Source organism: Ixodes scapularis, unplaced genomic scaffold (assembly GCF_016920785.2).
Source record: "Ixodes scapularis isolate PalLabHiFi unplaced genomic scaffold, ASM1692078v2 PGA_scaffold3__209_contigs__length_174095766, whole genome shotgun sequence".
Classification (NCBI taxonomy): Eukaryota; Metazoa; Arthropoda; class Arachnida; order Ixodida; family Ixodidae; genus Ixodes; species Ixodes scapularis.
The window spans coordinates 65,803,024-65,823,450 of record NW_024609868.1 but is presented as its reverse complement, the minus strand read 5'-3'; the positions used below and the strand labels follow the sequence as shown (position 1 = coordinate 65,823,450).

The 20,427-nt window shown below is 44.6% G+C and overlaps 1 pseudogene; it reads left to right on the top strand.

Annotated features, from left to right (window-relative positions):
• The first annotated feature begins 18,736 nt into the window (after positions 1-18,736).
• On the top strand, positions 18,737-19,415 carry LOC121837426 (annotated as a pseudogene).
• Positions 19,416-20,427: the final 1,012 nt, after the last annotated feature.

Below are 20,427 nucleotides of genomic sequence, written 5' to 3'. Positions count from 1 at the left end.
CGTGGGCGTCACCCTAGCTATTGCACCACTGGGCCGCATGAGATGAAAAGTGCTATTCCGGGCAACGTTATCCCGAAACTAAAGTGGCCGTTGAGCCCCGGAATATCCCGCGCTTGCGAAACTCCTCCATCCTCGTGAGAAATGTAGAACTGAAAAAGGGCGCCGAACCCAATCCGCGCCGCGATCGATCATCTCATGCGCTAGAGCCGGTTAATCTGCAATTCAACACTCGAATTCTGAATCCTGTTAACGCCGGTTCAGACACTTGCGTTTGAGTGCGTTTGACTGCGTTGCGTCTAGAACAGAAAGCGAGTCACCGGAACATTTGTGCTTCGTATGAAGCGTGGAATCCAATTCAAGGAATTATCTTGGCACGATGTATAAGCAGCAGAGATGTCCTAGTTTCTCGCAGCCGCAACGCAGTCAAACGCAGTCAAACGCCACTGTCTGAACCAGGCTTTAATCGTCCTCTCACCTCCGGCTGACTCTTGCTGACACACACATACACACGTCGACACAAGGGCACAAGGACTCGCGTACAGTGTTTTTTTCTACTTGGATTACTTGGCAGGCTTAACGTACGCGGCGAGAAAGTGAGAGAAAAAGGAGGAGACGCGAGCGCGTGGGAGGCGTCAGAACTCCGAGCTCTGATTCGATTGATTCGTGGGTAGACCCTAACTCCCGTTGTCTCCACTACACTCGTCGAACGCATTTGAATGCGACGCCAGGCGCCTGCGTTCCGCGTTTTAACACGTTCGACGAGTGCAGTGTAGATAAAAGCTGCTAGGTCTAGGTCTCACTAGGGTGATTCAACGTTCTCCTCTTTGGAGAGATGCAATTCTTTGTAGTATCCGATGCCGACAGCACGCGCTCTCAGGGAAAATTCAAAGACATCGTCGAGAACAACATCTAACCGCGGCATAGTCAGTGCCATGAGCGCGTGCAACGACGCGCTCTTTCAGGTTTTAGAACAGAAAATAAAAATAAGCGTTCGGGACAAGATGGCCAAATGTCATCACGCTCTGCAAAGCGCACTTGAAGGCACTCTAGGCCTAAATAAACCCACTCTAGGTGTAACCACTACTCCTTCGAACCAGAGCTCGGTGTTCTGACCTTCCCGCGCACTCGCGTGTCCTCCTCTCCCTCACTTTCTCGGCGCATAGCCACCACGGCCGGAACAGACCGGCGCGCTTCATTTTCACTCCGCCTGTTCCGTCGCAGGAGCCACCATGTCCATGGTTCTACGGGGGGGCGAGGGGCGCTGCGACCTGTTCACATGTTTTCACATGAGGCGTACAGCAATGCACGATAGGGCTCGTTCTGTCTTGTGCACTACACGCGCAGAGCTACAGCGAGGTCGTCGCAAGCGCAGAAAGACTAATTAGTACTCTCGATGCGCTGCGGCAACCGTGGCGTAGTCGAACCGGCTGGTGAGATTGGTCTATTGCAAGTCGACATCGGGGAAATCTTCGGCGTGTCTTTCCACCATCTGCCCAGCGATGAATCGCTAAGCATCGCGTGAAAAAATGGGATACAATAAAGAACCTCGTCGTGAGCGATAAATCTTAATTTTCGGTTGTGTGCTGCAGACGCTTTGAACCGGGGTATTATATACCAGGATTAACTGTGTAAATTTACTCGAACCCCAAGTGACATTTTCGCACAAAAAGTAAAGGAAGAAAAGTGCGTTCGTCTCATCTCCAGCGCTTCACGCCGAGAGTTCGGTTTGGTTTGGTCGACGTTTATGGGTATACGTTACAACTGGCGATGTAGGCTACGATAGGGCCAGAGGGGGTGGCGGTAGGTTAGTTGGGGGAGAGGCTGAAGGTTTTTTTCCTAGCCGGTCTTCTTCAGGAGGTCTAGGACTTTGGTCAGAATAGACTTGCGTCAATGCGTGTGTCCGGTCGTAATGCCGTTTGTCCTACTTACCACCTTAATAGCGCTCCACTGGAGCCCGTACACTGTTATAAATACATTGGCATCCACATAACATCTGACCTTTCATAGAATATTCATATTGAACATGTTGTTAACAATGCTAACCGCATGCTAGGCTTTTTAAGAAGGAATTTTAGTTCTGTGCCGTCATATCTCAAACTTCTTCTTTATAAATCACTTGTTAGATCGAAGCTGGAATACGCAGCCTCCGTTTGGGACCCCGGCATGGAATACCTCGTTCAATCATTGGAGGCCGTCCAGAACAAATCCGCACGTTTCTAACTTTCCAACTACCACCGTACTTCTAGTGTAACCTCCATGAAACTATCGTTATCACTACCCACTCTTACTTTACGTAGACAGTATTCTAGTCCGTCCCTTTTTCACAAAATTTATCATAATCCTGCCATGCGTCACAATCTACTACCCCCTCCATATTATATTTCCCGTCGTTTAGATCATAAGAACAAAGTGGGCGTATTTCCATGCCACACTAATGCATTTTTTTATTCATTCATTCCGTGCACTTCTGTAGAATTGAACTACCTTCCTCATGACATTGCCACCATTGATGACCTATGCATTTTTAAAGATGCTCTATCTAACTTTTTATTTGTTTGATATATGACTGTGCTTATTTCGCCTGTTGTTATTTTTTTGTATTTCCCACTCCCCTCTGTAATGTCTTCGGACCTTGAGGGTAAATAAATAAATAAATAAATGAACGGTTTCACCGACTGGACCCATCTCCACTCTTGAAGATATATGTTTGGCTTATTCTATGGGTTGTATTGGGCTAAGGCTTCATAGGAGGAGGTGCTGCAGGTTAGTTGGGGTTAAGTCTCCACACTGCTTGCACTAATAGGGCTTCGGCACAAAGTCCGATTCTTTTTTCGCTCTTTTGGTCTCGCTTTAATTCTTTAGGATGGAGGTAGTGATTGGCGGCATTAGCTTGCAGTCTTTTGAGAAATGCCTCGTGCCTCCGGAATCCGGAGGGAAAGCTACATTCGACGCTTTCCTTGCTTTTGGTCGTAATGGGTTTTTTGTGGGCAGCTCGAACGGCCTGTGCTTCCCAGAATGAGTCGTAGTAAGCCTCAGTTGTCCTTCGTGAGTGTGAAATCCTGAAATTCCGGGTGCGAGTTGGAGAGAAGGCGTGTGAAGATTGGGTCTTCGGGACAGCGGAGGTGTGACTGATTAAGCTAGCTCGCTGCCACGTACGCGGCCTTGTTACCTTCGATCCCTTTGTGTCCTGGGATCTATTTGATTGATGCGATGATGTTTTCCATTTTGAGTTCAATGGCGGTTGTCATAATAGATATAATTGCTGTGCATGTGATAATGTGTGACTTGAACGACCTGACTGCTTTTTTCATATAATGTAAATATAATGTTTGTGTTGCTCTTTTCCGCAGCGTCTTTCCTGCTGTGGTGAGTATGTAGAACATGTAACCGTACATTGCACTAAACATGAGGGCTGCTTGAACTATTACCCTCGCTATCCTCTCTTCTGCGCCGCCCCGCTTACTGGCTATCCTGCGTATAACAGCCGTTATTTGCTTCCATATTAATATCATTTTATTTGCCCATGGTTCCGCCCTAAGCTTAAAGTCGAGATTGATTTCCAGGATGCAGTGTTCTTTATCTGTTCCACTGGTTTGCGATCGAACGTGCGAATTGGGTTGATGCCTTGCCAGCCGCGACCAAAAACCCTCAGCCAAAGAGACACTCTTTGGCTGATGGTTTCATGCCTGCTTGTGAGACATTTTTCGATGCTGTTGAGGCCTACTTGAGGTACTGTCGTTTGGTCATTTACTGGGCATTCGACCGTCCAGATCGTGGTGTCATCTACGCATAGTGGGAACAGCAGTCTTTGTATTTTTTATATCATTTCAAGCGAGGGGTGTCATCGCCAGGTTAAGAAGGGTTGGCGCAAGCACCGATCCCTGTGGCACTCGTATCTGGTTGTCTTCGATAGTGCTTTGGTCTTGTCCGATTTTGATCATAAATCTCCTCTCTTGTGGGAACGTTTTCACTGTGTTTAGCGGGCTTCCAGCTATGCCTTGCATAGTGAGAGTCCTGATGATTGTTTCGTGTGGGTGGGAATCGAGCGCCTTTTTAAAGGGATACTGAACCGAAAATCGAATTTTTGAAACCAACACGGAATCGATGGGCGGGACGCTACAAATCCCAAAATGTCACTCATAAAGTGGTGTCTCCAATGGATTGTCGTATTTTTTGTAAAAGAAGAGCGCGCTCGCACAAGGCCGAAAAGACGCGTGACCTCGCGATTCTCATTTCCTCCTCTTCTCGCTTTGACTCTGCGAGGGCGCGGAGAGGAAAGGGGAGCGAGGCCATTTCTCCTCCTTCTCAACTCTTCTGCGATAAGATGACGTTCCTCATTTGCTCCTTGATTTTCCAAAAATACGGCCATCCGCTCGAAAGAGGCCCTTATGAGTGATGTTTCGTGTTTTACACTCTAAGAAAAAATGGAGGAAAAATGTAGCAACGGCGCGCCTTCCTCCCTTCTACCGACGCGCCCCCAAGCGGACACGAGAAAAGGGGAGGAACGAAACTTTTTTCTCCTTCTCCAGGCAGACGGGTGAAAGCTTTCGCCCTCCCGACTCATCGTCTTTCAGTTTCGTTTTTCGAGCAGGTCGCGCACGTTGTTTAATAAATAGCTGTTGAGTTGATTGAGCTTCAGCAGCAGCGAAGGCCGCCTGTAATTCCGTCTTCTAGTCTAAACGTGCAGAACATTTCGGTTGCACTGACGTTTTTATCACTAATTTTATCAAACGAGCAAACGAAGCCGCTAGAAACAGCGAAGTTCCGGAACAGTGCCAGCAGTGCCACGTACACTGGGGAATGGCCGTCTCCGGATTGTTTGACTCGCGCGGCACGGAACTACAGCCACTGCAGCACTACAGACTACAGTAGCGAAAGCACGCGGACCTGTGTCGACGTTTTCGACGTTATGGAAACCGCAGGAAGTGTGTCCAAGAAAGGCAGCTAGGTTTTGCTGCCGGCTGCCTGGGCGCCTTCCCCCCTGAGTTCGGTTCTGTTTTCCGATGCCGAGTGCAACCGGCGTTCAACGTGGTTCTGTGTTTGTGCGTGTCAGCAACATAGCTGCAACATCGTGATGGCAGTGTTGTGGGTTGTGAACGGAAGACTGGAATTATCGCCGATGTGACCGTGTGTTGGCGTATCAGTGGTGTAACAACAAGAGGAGATCGTAAACGGTCGGGCATTGATGCCGCTGGTCGGGCCGTGATCGGAGGGGGCGGGTTGTCGCAGTTTGACATTCTGCTTTACATTAAAAAGTTTAATACCGCTTGAGGGATTACGTGCAATCGATCAACGTGCGGATAGTCATGTTGGAACGCTGCTCTGAGCAGCATAAGCTCCTATCGTACAGTGGCCAATGTGACTGTTGGTTGTATTGTCCCCGAGAGCGATTGCGCTCTGGGGCAAGGACAACAGTACGAAATCGTGACGGAAAGTACGTATATTTACAGTGTGGAATTTTAGCATTAAAAAACAATAGTAGGTAAAATCGAAAAAAAAAAGCTACCATTTATTTTGCTGTTTAAATATATACTACGGTTCTTGGAGAAACTGTCCTCCAAGTGGCACGCTAGGATGAGCGCTAGAAGTTTTCGGGCTCGCCACGGTGTAGCTCCGTACACTTAACACCTGCCGCAAGTCGCGGCTTTGACTGCATTCAAGTTGATCGAAAAGCGATTTCTCAGCCCGTGAAGCATCACTTCCAGCTGAGTGAATATCCGCTCTACAGAGATTAATTCAAGACGGCAATTGCAGCTTTGCGCGAACAGCACAAATAGAAAAACAAACACTACAATAGAAATACAGGCTACGACGCGCCGTGCGGGGAAACAAACTCATGGCTTCGAACCGCATTGGAGCGGTTTGATTTATTGCTTTCAAATAATTACGGCGTGATCGAGCGTTTACTTTTTAATAAGAGATTCATCCCCTGAGCCATTCAATATACTCTCAGAGGTATGACATTGCTGGGAAAAAATCAACATGCTGGGAATATTTTTTATTGCTTAGGGAGTCACCGAAAAGTTCCGCACGTTCAAAACGACCAGTATAAAAGACGGAAACGCAGAACACGGGTGTAGTGTTCGGGTTAGTGTGGTGTTCTGTTGTATTGATATGTGTGTGTGCAGTGCATGTGCTTAATGTATGTTCACCTGATGCTTATCATAAGTGTAATGGGTGTCATGTGTGTAGAGCAGAGGATCCTCAAACGCAGTAGTGGCCTGAGAGAAGCAAATTATTTTTTGTAGAACATGAATTGGGCGGTACCTAGCGCCACCTAGCCTAGCTACTTGCAATTACTCTGCTTGACCCCGCCATCTGGTGGCTAGCGATTTAACCTTCTTTCGCGCTACGCGATAAACAGCGGCTTCGAGTTTGTTCTTTCGAGAACGGCTTTTGGTTTAGCGGAGTGAGTTTGCCCTTCTCCGTGATGTGCGGTTGACGAAGGAATTGTGACTCGAGGAACACCAAAGGTAAGACGCAAAGTGCACGAAGTAACTCGGTATCAATTGTCTCCGTTTAACATCGCAGTGCTGTCGACGAGAAGACTGAGTAACTGCTTTCGAAACGCAGGTTTCTGTACCTGTGGGGGGAATCTGGCTTCGGAAATAAACACAGTTTGCGGAAAGATCGTGTTACGCTTTCATTTGCTGCTGCTCTCGTCCCGTACAAGAGACGTAGCGTCCTCGTTAAGCCTTACTGGGCTCGATTTGCTCGATTCGGGGCCGCCATATTGCGATGCAAGCGACGGAGGAACTTTGCTCCCCTGCTTCAGGGACGAAGGTTTCTCCCTTTCTAAAGGAACATAGGTTACAAGACCGTTCCTCCCGTAAGGGAGGACTATCCGTACCCTTTTTTCTAAGAGTGTATGGCGCCCTGCTGAACACTTCTGCAAGCTTATTTTGTGAAATTCGAATTTCGGTTCAGCATTCCTTTAATGTCGACGGCTACAAGTGTTCGTATTATTGTCACGAATGACGAGGTAAAACAACGAATAACTGGGGAAACTGAAACGTTTAATAGGGCGAACTTGTGTCAAAAATCAAAGAAGAAACAGAAGATAACAGCAGAGCGTCGCGGGCGTCGAAGTCGGCGTAACAGCAGAGTCGAACGCTGGGGCGAGACTGACTTCTCTCGCCATGCGGAGTCCCTTATGTACCCTCATGGATTTCTGGAACATTCCGGTAGAACTATCGGTGCGTAGAACATTCAGAACTTGATTAGACGAGAATGTTCTCGAACTTACGAGAACGCCAAGTTGAAAGAGTAAATAAAAGGACAGTCCGCTGACTGGAATCGAATTTACACCTTCCGCGCGACAGTCAAGGGTGGTAACCACTCGGCCACGCACGCGCTCACTCGCCGACGCGCGTGGCACTATTTGGAAGTTAGGATAGTCTTCTCGGAGTAGCAGAACGCTGTCATGCGTGCTTATATTTTTGCAGAAGCCGGTTTGTGCCGGTTGGAATATGTTGTTCTGGTCACTGATCCAGTCTATCCTGGCAAGCTTCATGCGTTCGACGAGCTTGCACATGATTGATGCGAGCTAGGTGGGGCCGCAGGTGTGAACTATTTAATAAGCTGTATTTGTGATGAATCCCAAGATAGAAGGCCTCAAATATGTGACCAAAATATCAAAGTAACGGTGTTTATTAGTTATAATTTTTTTTTCTGTCATGAATTTCACCCAAATAATAATTTTAACTAAAAAATAGGCCGCACAGTATTTGTTTATATAAAGGAATATTGCGAGTTTTTTTTCTTTTACTGATTTATAATTACCGACAAAACTGGATTTTTATTATGGAAGTACGGCTACTACATTTATTTTTGAGGCAAATCAAAATACCTATCCCGACACGCGTATTCGATTTCAAACTAAACCGTCAACCAACATTTTTTTACCCCTTGGCTCATCAAACATTACTTGACCAAATACTGGCATATAGTATCGTAGCCTGGGACCCCCAAGCAGTCGCTATTGTTCGAAAGCTGGTAATAATAAAAAAGTAAAGGTTTCCGGGGTTACTCTGAGGAGCGGCATAACTGGATGTCAGTATTATTGAAACAAACAAATCGAATTCCTGTTGATTTATTTCACAAATATTAATGTACTGAAAATTTTCTACCGAATACTCACAAACGACCTCAACGTGAGCACTGGCAGCCTGCTCAGCTTTTAGAACAAAATTAAGGCCCAAGTCAGAAAAAGAAAAACGGGGGGGGGGGGGGGGGGGGGGGGGGAGGAGGAAGGGGGGGGACGCATCTGTCGCCCCTTTTCTACCCTTGAACATTTGGGAGCTTTCTAGACAGCGATTCGGGAGAAGAGACAAACAATCTCACTCTTCCCCCCGCCCCCCCCCCCCCCCCCAATATCTAACATTTCCGACGGCACTTCAACGATATTAGATGAGAAAAAACTACTTGCTCCAACTTGCCGTGTAATAGAAAACCGGCCTGGATTTTATTTCGATATTCACCCCACAGTTAGACCTCTCGCTTCAACTGTTTATACTTTTATTACACCCTGTTACTATAACTGAGAGTAGTGTGAAAACAATTAGCCGTCTCCCCGGCAGTCAAGACCAGAATTTAATCATTCGCGACCAAGCATCCAACATGTTTAGGTACATTCCTTAAACCCAAAGCCTTAAATTAAAAATTTTACTTTCATCCAAATTGTTTTGTTGTGTGTGTGTGTGTATAAGGGGCCTTTTGGGCTTTATTTTTTCGTACCTCTTTCACCAAGTTGCCAAGTTAAAGAGGGTAAGGAACTCCGATGTGCTGCACTGAACGATGAAGGGTTTCATCGGACGCAGAGCCCGACCAATTTCTTTCGAGCCCAAAGAAGTAAGATAGCTAGTTCAATCATAATTTTTAGTTTCCGTTGATTGCAGAAGTTTGGCAAATTCGTGCTCTTGGAGATGTTTCAACCCTTTTTTAACGTTTTTGACATTTGCCCCGCTAAACTTAACAGGGGAAATTACGACACAGGGCATCATGTCACGTGACCTCTACACAAAATCAGTTTCTCCAATAAATTTGGCAAACAATTGACGTGACGTGACATGATGTCACGTGACCTAAACGCAAATTCAGTTTACCCACTAGATTTAGCGGGAAAATTGACATCACGTGACCTACATAAAAATTCAGTTCACCAGTCTCCCCTCATTCCCCATTCTCTGTGGACGCAGGCCGACGCGACGGGGAAAGTCAATGGGTCAATGAGTCCATGGCATGGAGAGGAGTCAGTAAGGTGCAGACTGATCGCAGTCAATGGCGTGGAGAGGAGGGGAGACACCTGGAAGCGCAGCTCGAGAAACAATCCCTAGCGCTAAACCAAGAACGTTTCACGTAATAACGCAGTTTCAGGCCAATTTGTGATACATGTTAGACCAGTGGTCTCCAAACCCCGGCCCGCGGGCCAAATCCGGCCCGCGGAAGCGTGGCATCCAGCCCGCGAATGGCTGCGATCTTTTTGATGACGCCCGGCAGGCCGCCCGCTACTACAGGCACAAATTTAAGCGAGTAAAAAGATAATTCAAAGAAAAAGACGGAGGCGCGAGTCGTTTTAGAAGCGTAATCGTAGATATCAGAAAGAATGAGAGAAAATTTACATCAAAACGTGAGTTTTCTAGCCATATTATTTGTTGTACTTTGTCTTCCCCCCCCCCCCTATGACCAGCATTATTATTCATATTTTCTTGTTTCATGTATCTGTAGCTACGATCTGTGTTATAACTCTTCCATATTGTCATCATCATATCTATCATTCTTAATAGTGTTCTCTGCTGTGTTAATATGCCAAAGTTCATGAACTTTTATTTGTGCCTGCTTAGTTCTCTGGGTCACGATTATTTTCTAATGTCATAATTAGCAACATATTGCATTTAGAAACAAGGTATAGTATGTATTCATGCATCTTAATATATTTGATTATTCCTCTAGTTTCTATTTTTTGTGTTTTAATGCTTATTTAGGCGTGTATATTTTGTATTTTGTCATTAATGGAGTCTTATTTATTTTCCGGTCTTCGAGGCTTCACCAGGTCCCCAGTCCGGTCCCTTAGCCAGAACGTTTGGAAAACCCTGGTTTAGACCGTTCGGATGGGGAACGCGACGGAACAGCACACGACACTACAGCCCGCGACAAAACAGCACGGTCAAAACAGCACATGTCGAAACAGCACAGCGTCAAAACAGCACAGCGACAAAACAGCACGCGTCAAAATAGAACGCGACGAAACAGCACAGCGTCAAAACGGCACAGTGACATAAGAGCACGTGTCAAAACAGCACGCCGTAAGAACAGCACAGCAAGAAAACAGCACGTATATGTAGCCACTTCGAGCGCGCTCTGCACCTCTCTCTGCGGGAATAATTTCAAACCTCCTTGACCCTTTTACTTATTGTCGCTAGGTTATAAAGGAATTGAGTGCCCATGTCAGTGCTTACTAAACTCCGCAACCCGACTCCCCCCCCCCCCCCCCAAAAGAAAAAATTTCGCGTCATGACGCCCGCTTCCGCTTTTTACGAGGCTACAAGAGTCAATTTCAATTATGAGTACTAATCGCAATCCAGGTGACAGAATGTATGCTCAAGCTAGCTAAACTAAAATCCCTAACCAAAAGAAAAAATAATAAGAAAATGCTGATGCTATTGCTACCCCCCCCCCCCCCCCCCCCCTTTTCCTGCCTTCCCCCCACTGGATCGGTCTCGAGAAGTTGTTTTGAGTTAAATTCTCTCATTATTGCCGACAAAGGCCTAGATCGAGTGGAAAGTTGCCCCCCCCCCCCCCCCCCCCTTCCCGCCAGTCACCAGTTCACTACCAATCAACAGTGTCTAACTTCGAACATTCACGAAGAGCGTCACGGCCCACCTGCCGAGCATCTAACTTGATATTTTTTTTATTCCGATCACGGAGTGGGCTCCAGCATGCGGACTGGATGCACTCTCCTCGTACACCCTACTGATGCTTAGCTCACAATACTAACTATGCTGCTCAAGAAAACTATACTATAGTGACTCATTTTAAGTTAGTCTATACACACTATGTGCTAGCATTAGCGTCTGCCTATTAAATGCGACAGAAATCATCTGAAAGCAACGTTATTTCCTCACGTTCCCATTGCCTTCCATAGCGGCTGCCACGCTTTTGGTGTTGAGCTAGGGCTGCCGCGCCTAGCAGAACACTCGGTCCCTCGAAGCCGTTCACGTGATATTTCTCGGCTCGCGCGCTCCCATATATATAGTGAAACGCGGAGTGACCTGGTCGCCCCTACAAAGCCGATCGTGACGTCGACGACCTTTTTATTTTCTAAGTATGACGGCAGCCAGAGTAGCTTGAGCTTCACATCCTTTGACTTCGGGTCGATGATTAAACACTTTGTCCCTTTCACGCTGAGTTCCTCAGCGGTTTTCAACTTTTCTGTAGCTTCTGGACTAGCCAGCGTCACCATCCACGCATGGCTCATCTGAAACTGTCTGAGAGACACCACTTCGTTCAGATGGACGACCCCTCTAAGTTTATCGCGAAAGTCAACTGCACGGTAGGGCCGACCCGTGAGGTTAGCGCGGAGGAACACCGAGTTTACGCACAAGGCTTAAAGTGGAAAACGTTGAAGTATAGTCTTATATTTATCTTGGCCGGTCGTCGGAATAGGAACGTCTCTTGGGGCCACGAGTGCAGCTGCACTGTCCGCCGAGTACATCTTGTGATTTTCGTTACCAGCATAAGAACTAGAGGTAGAAGGAATTCTTCGGCCTGAGGCCGATTGTTGATTTTCAAATAAGAACATGAAAGCACGACCGTTCGAAACGGCGTCTTCTTTCTCCCTCGGCCACCGATCCCGCCGCAGTAGCAACATAAATCAACTTTCATGTTCTCACTCATCGCTGATGGGCGCTGCTCTTTTCGTACCCAGTTTAACCCACTTTGGTTTAGGTGGACGCTAGCGGTCCGGGTTGGTTATAGCTACTTCCTCACGGAGTAAAACCATGGAGCGAATCCGGGGCCCCTGATTGGCCATTCTTTGACGCACGTCACAAATGCGCACGCCGCCGCCGCCGCCGCCAGGCTAAAACGCGCGCCAGTGTTTCGCGCGTACACAAAGATATGCGTATAGAGATATGCGTAAAGCGATGCCGCCTCGAGAGATTTAGACGCTTTTAATAATCGGGATTGAGAGGATATTTCTACAGCGTGCATAAATATATATATATATATATATATATATATATATATATATATATATATATATATATATATATATATATATATATATATATATACTGCGTGTACAAATTCAGCGCTCCAGGTCACGGTGTTGGGGTGGTTTGTATTCGTTGCCAAAACTAGCATCCTTTTGTTTACCGCCAAATATGCATCGTCAGCTGCGCCCATTATGTCGCCTGTAATGTGCCGCCGCAGACCGTCGCCGTGAAGGCGGCGGGAACGAAGGTGCTCGGGTGAGTTAACACGAGCCCTGTGATACAACACCCCGCTGTCCGCCGCTGCACCTCCAAAAATGCAACCCCGCCGCCGTTCTCGGTGAGAGCTCTCTTCGTATCCCAAAACAACAGACAACAAGCGCGAAAGGACCATGGTCGCCTCCTGCTTGCGAAAGAGCGGGACGTTCACATAGGCCAATCAGGGCCCTGGATTTGCCCCATGGTTTTACTCCGTAAAGAAACAGCAATGCGCGTGCCCGGCTTTCAAGGGTGAGTTTCTCAACTGAGTGTTTTACTAACGTTAATATCGGCACTCCGTTCCCGGATCTGCTAGTGGGCGCCACCATCTTGGTGCTTTGTGCAGAGCAGACGCAACTGTAGATCGTAACAATTCAAAAATGAGACTTCCTCGGCTTTTGATGCGGTGTTCAGAAGCTCAGGCAACGTTGTTTCACTTTGCCGCGAACTGTTTTAACATTTCTGGAGGACGGAAAAGCGTTTTCTGCGATTTCAGATAAAGCTTCACATAACTGAAATCGCAGGAAAGCTTTAAGCTCCCAGATCGCTGGAGTGTCCTTACTCTGAACTGTAGCTTATTTAGTGGCTCTCGGCGCACCATAGATAATAAGTTTCTCTGACATATAGGGAGTATTCACTGGACGCCATATTTGTGGGTGCTGTTTAGAGCGCATGCTCAGAACGAGCTCACATCAACAGGCTGCTAAGGCCGGCACTCTTGATAGTGCGGAATGCACGTTGCAAAAGAACTGTAGAAGCTCGCCGTCAGCACGCGCTCAGCATTCGCGCACACAGCTATGGCCGCCAGTGAATACTCCCTATAGCAGACAACGATACAGAAGCGCGTGCTCTCCCCAGACCACACCGTGCCCCAGGCTAAGCGGTGACTAACGCTCTGCGCGTGTTCTCTTCCTCTCCTCTAAAAGGTAATATAAATGTTGCCCTCGAAATTAATTTGTTTACAAGAACGGCAGCTTCGGAGATCGGGATGAAGTGACTGTAAAAAATGTATTCTCAACTGCAAACAAATCGCCAGGGCGCCGAGCCAATGTTTCTTCGTTGCGTCTCTAAGAACAAAAAGATAAAATCGCTACGTAGAATGCTTTTTTTTTTTTTTATCATTTTAGCAGGCACAGCAAGAAACATTTTGTAACATCTGCTTTACCGCAAACTGTTTATTCTCAGACAAAAGACCTTTCCCCTCCCCATTTAGAAATCGAACTGTAACAAAAGTGTTTTATTTTTATGCGTTGGTGATCCCATCCTTAACGTGAAAAGAAACAATGGTAAGGACAAAAGCGTATCTAGGTTACGCAGCAGTCCGGTTCGCAGAATTCTCCTTACTCAAATAGTTCGTCATTTCCGTTTTACGCAACCAAACATTGTGTAAACTTCCCATTTCGAGGAGTAAAACAAAACAGAAACAAAGCAGCAAATACAACATTTCTAGGAACAAATGCGATAGCCACAACCAAATAACTCTCAATAGGCCACACACAAGCACAAAAACAGCAGATAAGTGACTTTTTTTTTAATCGTTACAGAATTGGGTAATGTTGCTGAAACCGGAAAATATGATTTTAGTTGTGATATATAGATCCGCCGTGTAAATGCAATTAAAGTGGAAAAAATCCACCCGCAAATAAAACTTTCAATACTATCCATCACCACCGCCTAATGAGACTGACCTACATTCGATACTTCAAAATTGAATAAAGTCGTCCTGGGGAAAAAAAAAAAGAAGAAAGACATCCAGAGAAATTATAAAGCAAAGTCAGGAATTCATGGAATACTTAACTTTTCTTTGGCGGTGTGATAAATATCGTATGTTTCGAAACGGTCGATTAGTTGCGTCATTTGCTCTGAACGCTTAATCTCTAAATCACTAATGCCGCCAGGGTTGAGAGTTACGACATAAATTAGTTCTTCGTTTCCCAATACTTGTGGGGCTTTTGAGGTTCCGCTCCTGCAAGGAGTGTGAACTTTTAAGGAGCTATTACACTTTTACCTGGAATTTTCTTCGTGCAAAGCGGTATTTTGATACTGGGGACCCGCATTGGCAGTATCTTGATTTTGTGATGTCGGGGCTGTTCTATGTATACGTACCCTCCGTCTGAAGCAAAACGGGTGCCCACAATGAAGTTCCACCACACCGGCGTTATTGTTTTCTGTCCATCGACGGTAATAGAGTACACTTTAGGCACAGTAATAGATAAACAGAAGCAACGAGAGCCAAAAGGCTAATACTTTAAAGCGCTCTCAAATGTATAGGAGTGTAAAAGTTGCATGTTACGCAAGCCACCGTACAATTAACAAGCTCCCCGAAAACGCCCTGCAACATGCTTTGAAGTATCCAATTGCACAGTCTACATTAGGTGACAATTGGCGCTGTAATATTCACATACAACAACATAAATCACCTCTAGAGTGGATACCTTGAGGGTGGCAGAATATACAATAAAAAGTTCATAATAAGCGTTAGGCACTGCATTAATGAATAGCCCGTGTTGTAAAATACACGCAATGTATATTATATGTGAGTGTTTTTGATGTTCCCAGTATAAAACTATGTGCTCTTAATTATCAACCATTATTATAGTTTACAAAATAAAATCAGGGAGCGCAAGTATTGCTCCATTTTTTATCAAACCAGGGGGATCAGAGCCCTAGGTATTTTCAAAGCAACATCGACACCATGACACGTGTAATCGGTGCAATAATACATACCACTCTACATACTCTCAAAATACACTCAAGGGTTCCCGTCTGCAATGTTCCCTCGTCCCTAAACAAATCGTCCGTGCAAATCAAACACTTGCGTACATGACAGCCACGTCATCGGCTTCTGAGTGGTGATTGGTACGGCCTTCGTTCGTCGCCAGGGACCAACGATTACAAGAGTGGACCACCACAAGCCACCGGCACCTGGCAGCAGCGCAGCGCCGCATCGACACATCGTTCATACTTCGTGCCTTGCCATATTACAGATCGCCGCGGCCCCTGCTCCTTGAGGACTGCACTCTCACGAGTAAACCATTCAAGTCCACACGTGCCTCTGCATCAGACAGCCACGTCATCGGCTTCTGAGTGGTGATTGGTACGGCCTTCGTTCGTCGCCAGGGACCAACGATTACAAGAGTGGACCACCACAAGCCACCGGCACTTGGCAGCAGCGCAGCGCCGCATCGACGCATCGTACATACTTCGTGCCTTGCCATATTACAGGTGTGCATATATTTCTACTCTGTCCTCAGTTAATATTGCTCTGAAAAGCGTTGTCGCTGCTGCCTGCAAGTCGCTTTGTTGAAATTGTATGCCTACTTCGGTTTCTGTTTATTCTGATATTACAAACTTTTCGCTTAGACTATCATGGAAAAAGCGCTAGAAGATCTACGTCGCGAGCTACGGGCAGACTTGAGGAGCTTGAAAGAGAGCGTCAAATACTGCAGCGACACGTGCGACGGAGTAATGTCCATGAAAAACGACATAAAGGAACTGCGAAAAGCAATCCTAGAGCTTACATTACGGAATCAGGAGCTAAACGCAGAAAACTGCCGACTGGGCGCTAAAGTAGAAGAACTGGAACAATACCAGCGATCGAACAATCTTGAGATCAAGGGGGTACCAGCCGAAGGAGATGTGAATGATATTGAAAAAAGGATCGGTGCCCTTCTCGAAGAACCTGTGGACGATGCAGATATTGACATCTGCCACCGCGTCGCCACATTTAAACCAAATGAAAAGAACATAATTGTCCGTTTCATCCAACGCACGAAACAAAATAAAATCCTACAAAAAGCTAAGAAAAAGCGAATCACTACGGCATCTCTCGATTTTGGCGGGACCGTTTCTCCGATTTATATAAATGAACACCTTACGAGCCTGAACAAGAAACTGCTAGGAACGGCCATCGCGCAGAAACGAAAGGTTGGGTGGAAGTTTGTGTGGTGTTCTGGTGGGAAGATATTCGAGCGTAAAGATGAAAACTCAGATGTAATTAAGGTTTCGTGCCCTAGCGATGTCGAGGGAAAAATCAGGAACTAATTCCGAATATGTAGATGACAGCTACTTTTTTTTTTCTTTGACATGGCTGTGCACGACCATTTTTATGAACCGCATGAAGTTAACGCGTTGATTCGTGGGAATAAACAGAAGTGCCTTACACTCTTTCATCTAAACGTGAGGTCAGCACGATCCAAAACTGATGAACTTTGTTTGTTTTTTAACAGGTTTCAACCATTGTTTAATATTATAATGCTCACTGAAACTTGGTATAGCGATGACAGTGATTTTTTTGTTTTGCCAGGTTACGCAAATTTTTATTTGAACCGCAAACAAAACCGTGGCGGTGGTGTGTCCATTTTGATAGCGGACACTGGTTTCGAGATTGTACCCGAATTTTCTATGATTACAAACGACTACGAAGCATTATGCATACGCAAAAAGCTTGAAGTGTATTGTGTTATCTACCGACCACCAAAGGGAAATGTATCCCAGTTCTTTGAATTTTTAGATAAGCTATTCACCGCTATCACTGAAGACGTGCAATTTCACCCTTGGCGGTGATCTAAATATTGATATGCTTGATGTATCGTGCAACCAGACTGAACTTTTATTATTGTTGTCCGCAAATAGTCTTCATAATGTAATATCTCATCCCACACGTATCACAACATCATGTTCTTCCATGCTCGACTTGTTTATCACAAATCATGAAAGCTCTGATATTACCGCTGGGGTGCTGTGTTCGGACCTAAGTGATCATTTACCTGTATTCATGCTGATTCATAAACAAAATCTGTCATCAAAAACTCAATCCAATAAGGCTCCTCCCCCGAGATATCTACAAGATATCAACGAAAAAACACTGCAGGCATTTAGACGGAATATAGAGACAACAAACTGGAGCAGTATATTCGACATAGCTGATGTAAATCAAGCTTACGACAAATGTATCGAGGTTTTTAAAAATATTTATAGTCTTTCATTTCCATTAAAACTACTTAAGAACAATAAACGTGCGCGCAAACCGTGGATTACTGGGGATCACTTAAAATCAATGCGTATCAAAGCTTGCTTATATAAAGATTTTTTAAAGACCCGAAACTTAGTCGTGCTTGCAAAATTTAAGACGTTGAGAAACCGTCTGAACGCAGATTTGAAGCGTTCAAAACGTAGCTACTACAACAATCTTTTTGACTCAGAATGTATGAAACACTCGGACTTAATTTGGAAGAGGCTTGGTGCTCTCTTAGGTAAAAAAACAAATTGTACTAAAATAGAATCTTTAAGTATTGATGGAATAGAAAAATTTGGTTCTGCACTTTCAGATGCTTTTAATCATTATTTTGTAAACGTTGGGTCAGGAACTTACTGTAGTGACGCAGGAAATAATATACCAAGAGTTTCTGAGACAATATTTTTTTATCCTGCCGATGAACACGAAGTTTATGCGGCGATGGCCAATTTACGCAACAACAACAGTTGCGATGTTGATAACATAAATATTAAACCTGTTAAACTTGTCATAGATATCATTGCGCCTTGTTTAACACATATTTACAACCTTGCTCTGACATCAGGAATATTTCCCATGGGTATGCAGACCGCGAAAGTAATAGTATTGTTCAAGAAAGGAGATAGAAATTGCAGAGGGAACTATCGACCTATTTCTATTCTTCCCATTTTCTCAAAAGGCCTCGAAACAATTCTGCACACGCGAATTACAATTTTTTTCAAATAAGCATAAACTTCTAACTGACTCTCAATTTGGTTTGAGGAAATTCAGGTCAACCGAGTGTGCACTCTTACACCAAAAAGAGATAATACTGGACAATTTAGAAGAAAAGTTGTCAACAGTCGGTATATTCTTAGATGTCAGTAAAGCGTTCGATTGTCTTGGTCATGGTATTCTTTTAGATAAATTATTTTTATATGGTTTTCGGGGTGTTTCTTTTTCTTTGTTAAAATCATATTTTCAAAGTCGTCGGCAATATGTTTCAATCAACGACCAGATGTCCTCTTTGCTAGGTATTAATTCTGGTGTTCCCCAGGGAAGCATTCTGGGACCACTTCTATTTCTTTTTTATATTAACGATATTGTAACTATTGACCCTGATGTAAATTTTACAATCTACGCAGATGATACGAGTATAATCAATTCTGATAAAAATTATTAACATATTGTTACCAGAGCAAATATTGTTCTATCTAAATTAAAATGTTGGTGCGAAATTCACTCCCTCCATATAAATACTAATAAGAGCAAGGCTGTAATATTTCAACTACATTCTAGAACTCAAACAAATTTATTCCTTCCTTTCAAATATGGTTCTGATATTATTCATTGTGCTGAAAATGTCAAAACTCTGGGTGTATTTTTTTTCCTTTAACATGTCCTGGTCTGAACATGTTCAATATGTTCGTACTAAACTTTCAAAAATAGTTGGAGTAATAAACAAATATAGAAACATTTTACCTACCAATATCAAACTTCAAATTTTTAAATCATTATTTTTCCCCGTCTTAGGATACGCGCATCTGATATGGGGATCCACTGGTTTAACAAACTTAAATTGGCTCCGCGTGCTGCAGAAAAAAGCTCTTCGTGCAATAGCCAATGTTCCTACGACCTCACCATCATTGCCTCTCTTTGATAAATTTTCCATAACCGACGTGTCAAAACTTTACAGTCAACGCTTAATATTAACGTACCAATCTGCCCTAAAAGGTAAATCCGAAACATTTCTGAACCTCGCTGACCTTCATTTGCAAATTCCAATTTATCAAACCCGTCAAATACATCCATGGCAAATACCAAGATCACGTACGAACTTTGGACATCAAAGAATATAACATGCACTTCCTCACTTACTAAATCATGTCGCATCGCTAGAAATTGATATCACTTCACTTAATAAAAATAGCATCGTTAACATTGTATAAAAAAATGCACATTCTATGATTTATTAACATTGTATAAAAATGCGGATTGTATTGTTTTTCTAGATTTATTTGTTTATTAAATGGTCTCTTGTTGCGTTGTCTGCCATGTAGGGGTGCCAGGGGCTCGTCAAGCTGCATATAAGCAGCTTTTTCCCTTGGTATCCCCCATCATGTGATGGAAAATAAAAGCTGATTTGATTTGATTTGATTTGACATCACATTAGCACCAAGCACTTCTGCAACAGTTCCAAGGACGTACTCGGTGACATCCACAATTTCACAAAAACTGTTGATAGGCTGTCCGATTTTACCATTAGCCATGTTGTATCGTCGTGTATCGTCTGCTACAGGCTTATCGTGACTGAATCCGGCTTGCCTCGTCCGCTTCCGTAAGCTTCCATCACCTTGCGCGTGCCCCCACTACAACAAGTGCACCGCCTACCAAGGCGCTCAGTCTCGGAATTTGGGCCCCGCCTCGTGAAACACTTACTCAGTTTCGCTTTGTAAGAAAATATGGTAAATTATTGAATCACACCGTATAAACAAAACTAGGCGTGCTTAAATTAAAAAGTGGAAAAACGCGCGCGCGCGCGTGTGTGTGTGTGTGGGGGGGGGGGGGGGGGAGAAGGGAGGAGTATACAGTTTAACACTTTATCTTACCCGATACTTATAGCTCCATCTTGTTATATCAAATTCGGTATAACTCTTAATAATTCCAGAAAATTAGACATCGCGAGCCTGTTTTCTTAGAGGTATTTCAACATAAAAGAGTCGACAAAAGAGTAAAATGGCATGCATATACAATATGCCACCAAAAAATAAGCCACGTCAATATACAAACCGAAACAGACGAAAGATACCAGCTTAAATAGTAAAGTACTATTTCATTTATGTGTCTTAAGTTCTGCAATAAACTGAATAGCAAAAAGCCCGTACATGAAGACAAAGTACTATACCCGAAATCACACAGGTCGCTCAACGCCTTCGGTATTTGATACTTGATATTTTTAAG